Source organism: Anastrepha obliqua, chromosome 4 (assembly GCF_027943255.1).
Source record: "Anastrepha obliqua isolate idAnaObli1 chromosome 4, idAnaObli1_1.0, whole genome shotgun sequence".
Classification (NCBI taxonomy): domain Eukaryota; kingdom Metazoa; phylum Arthropoda; class Insecta; order Diptera; family Tephritidae; genus Anastrepha; species Anastrepha obliqua.
In genome coordinates, this window is record NC_072895.1 from 91,608,744 (window position 1) to 91,612,000 (window position 3,257).

A 3,257-nucleotide genomic window follows, 5' to 3' on the forward strand; every position below is an offset into this window, starting at 1 on the left:
ATAACATAACATAACATAACATAACATAGCATAGCATAACATAACATAACATAACATAACATAACATAACATAACATAACATAACATAACATAACAGGGTGGAACTCAGCCGATAAGGAGGGTTGTTATAGTGTTAGTGGGAGCATGCCCCACATACCACTGGTGCGACGGCACCTGTGATGATGTTTCTGACATTTTGATTTTAACCTCCCTAAAAAAAAAAAAAAAAAAACATAACATAACATAACATAACACAACATAGCATAACATAACATAACATAACATAACAGAACATAACATAACATAACATAGCATAACATAACATAACATAACATAACAGAACATAACATAGCATAACATAACATAACATAACATAACATCCTGTTCAAGGTAACGACGCATGAGCAAGATAACGACGCATTTTTTGGTGCGTGCAGCCGGCTACATAGAATTATAAGACGTTATCACGTCAAAAAAATTTGTATAAAAATAATAAATTTTTCGCCAGGATCACTTACACGGTGTGTATTATCCAAGTAATGTGGCCTGTCATGAATTCAGTATACAACAGTGTAATTGTTACCTTACGCCAAATTTATTTAAAAATGCCGAATGTGCCGAATAAGTTACGGCAATAAATGAAGCCATTAATACTACAAATTTAAAAGTTAATATATATTAAAATTCAAACAGAACAATGAAAATCAGTACCATAAAGATATATTTTCAAGGCGAATAAATACGTCGTGCATACTTCGTATTGTCTGTTAACTGTGCTTATTACTCGCTACTTTGAACCGGAGCTAAAGCACCTGTTTCAGTTACAGTTATTTTCCATGGGACTGCATTGAAATGCGACTGCTTTCATCAAATAATGTACGTTAATAGGTATATACATGAGTGTTCTCGTTAACAGTTCTTGCTTTGTCTTCTTTGTAAACCGTCAAATTTTTTGTGTCACATTTTAATAATTGGCTTTTAAAAGGAATGAGCGCATTTAGTCGTGCTTATCGAGATCCAAAATCTCCCCTCATGCCCCTCAAGCCGTTCGCTACGAATACTGCATTTAGTTTTAATTTAGGTGGTGACGATTCGCTTAAACCATTCATTGAAGCCATTGAAGCACAACGCACTAAAGGAACTTCTAGATCCTCGCCAGCTGGGCTGGCTGGTGGTATAAATGTGAATCCATGTAAATACACCAATCAACAACCAACATATTTGAACACGAAAAATGTCAAATCTGAAAATGCTATTAGAACGCGAAAACTTTCCGCGCGATCTACTTCTTAAAAAAATTCGGGTATGATTTCTAACAGTGGACCAGATAATTATACAAATTGGGGTATGAGCAATAGCAAACCACCGAAATATGAGTCAACTTTCGATTCCTCTTGTGGTGGCGGGAAGCGTCTTGATGATAATGATTCAAACGCAACAAATTCGGATTTGTCCTCTTCGAGTTCTTCATGTTCCTCTTCTACAAGCCATCATGGAGATATTTGTCGTCATAGACCACCCAAACTGGTTTTCGATGATGCACCGGGCGATGAAGTAGACTCGCGTATGTCATCTGTTTTCAATTGGGTATGGAATCGTTTGTCACCAATGGCAAATCCTTCAATCTATGAGTTATTGGCGCGCGTTGGAATGCAAGAGTATTGGACAATCTTCGAACGGGAAGAAATTCTCTATTTGGATGTATTTTCTACTTTAACTGTGGATGATTTAAAAGTTATTGGTATTCAAAATCCAAACGACTGCGTCAAAATATTGAAATCTGTTGGAATGGCTCTTAACTTTTTATCTGGTCTGTTTGCACTAAAAAAGCCATAGCTATTTAGTTCACATGATGTTATGTATGTTTTTGTTAAAGAATTAATGTTCAAATTTTTGTGTTTTGTTGTTTTATTAGATATTGATTTGTATTGACTTTTTTCTTAAACAAACTTGACTATTACGAAAAAAAATTTTATATTATAAGCACAAAAAGATTTTTATAAAATGGAAAACAAAAAAATGTTTAAAAAAATGTTTATAAAAATAAAAAAATTTCGCCAGGGTTATTTATAAATTTTACAATAATACAACATTTTCATAAATAGTACGAGTTATAAAACCTAAGTTAAATGCATGCTGGGTTAACAATTGCTTTATACAGGTTGGCTGATGAAAGCCGCTACCAAAAAAAAATTGAATACAGAGAGAGTACAGGCGGATGTTTGGCGGCGATCCCCCGAACAGATGGACCATAATGAGACTGGTGAATAATTTTGCTGAGCAAGGAACAGTCGCAAGAAGGCCTTATCATCGACACCCACCAGTTCGGACGGAGGAAACGATCGCTGCTGTAGCTGCAGCTATACAAAGCAATCCAAGGGTTTCAACAAGAAGCTTATCTGCTCAACTTGGTGTCAGCAGACAGTCTTTGCAAACAATAATGCACAAAGATTTAGACTTATTTCCCTACAAAATTCAAATGGTTAACAAACTGAATGCAGCAGACTTGCCGATTCGCTTGGAATTTTGCCAGAAGATCCTGCAAATGGTGGAAGAAGACCAAAACATGTTAAACTGCCTTTTCATGTCTGATGAGGCCCATTTCGATTTAAACGGCAATGTGAACAAACAAAATTGTCGAATATGGAGTACTTCTAACCCACCGATACTCCACGAGACGGAATTGCATCCTCTTCGCGTGACAGTGTGGTGTGCGGTTTCTTCACGCTGTATTGTCGGGCCTTATTTTTTTGAAGAAAATGGTCACACCGTTACGGTTACTGGAGACCGTTATTTGAAAATGCTGAAAGAATTTTTCTATCCAGAACCTGTGTCCAATGCAAAATTTACGTTAAAATCGCCACTTAAAATCATTGGAACTTTATTGTAATCTTTTCTAAGTATCCGCGATACTTCTGGTGTATACTTTATTAAATTTTCGTGAATGAATTCCGTGATGCTATTTATTGATTTTTTTTTCTGTCGATATTCACGACACTTTTCTGCATTATTTTTCGGCATAATTGCGGTAAATATTTAAAAATGAAAATATTTACGAATATAAAAATACACACGCGGTTGCTATTATGAGCGTCCCCAGCAAAACCTGCGTGACCGAAACTCTAACACAATTACACATATGCACTCGTATTTGTTTGAAAATCGACTTTTTTTTTGGTTCTCCGTCACCTTTGGAAAATGTGTAAACAGTAAGCAAACTTTATTCATATATTTTTCCTAATTTTTGCATCAGTAAA

General features: G+C 35.4%; 1 pseudogene; it reads left to right on the plus strand.

Annotated features, from left to right (window-relative positions):
• The first annotated feature begins 908 nt into the window (after positions 1 to 908).
• On the plus strand, positions 909 to 1,853 carry LOC129245520 (uncharacterized; annotated as a pseudogene).
• Positions 1,854 to 3,257: the final 1,404 nt, after the last annotated feature.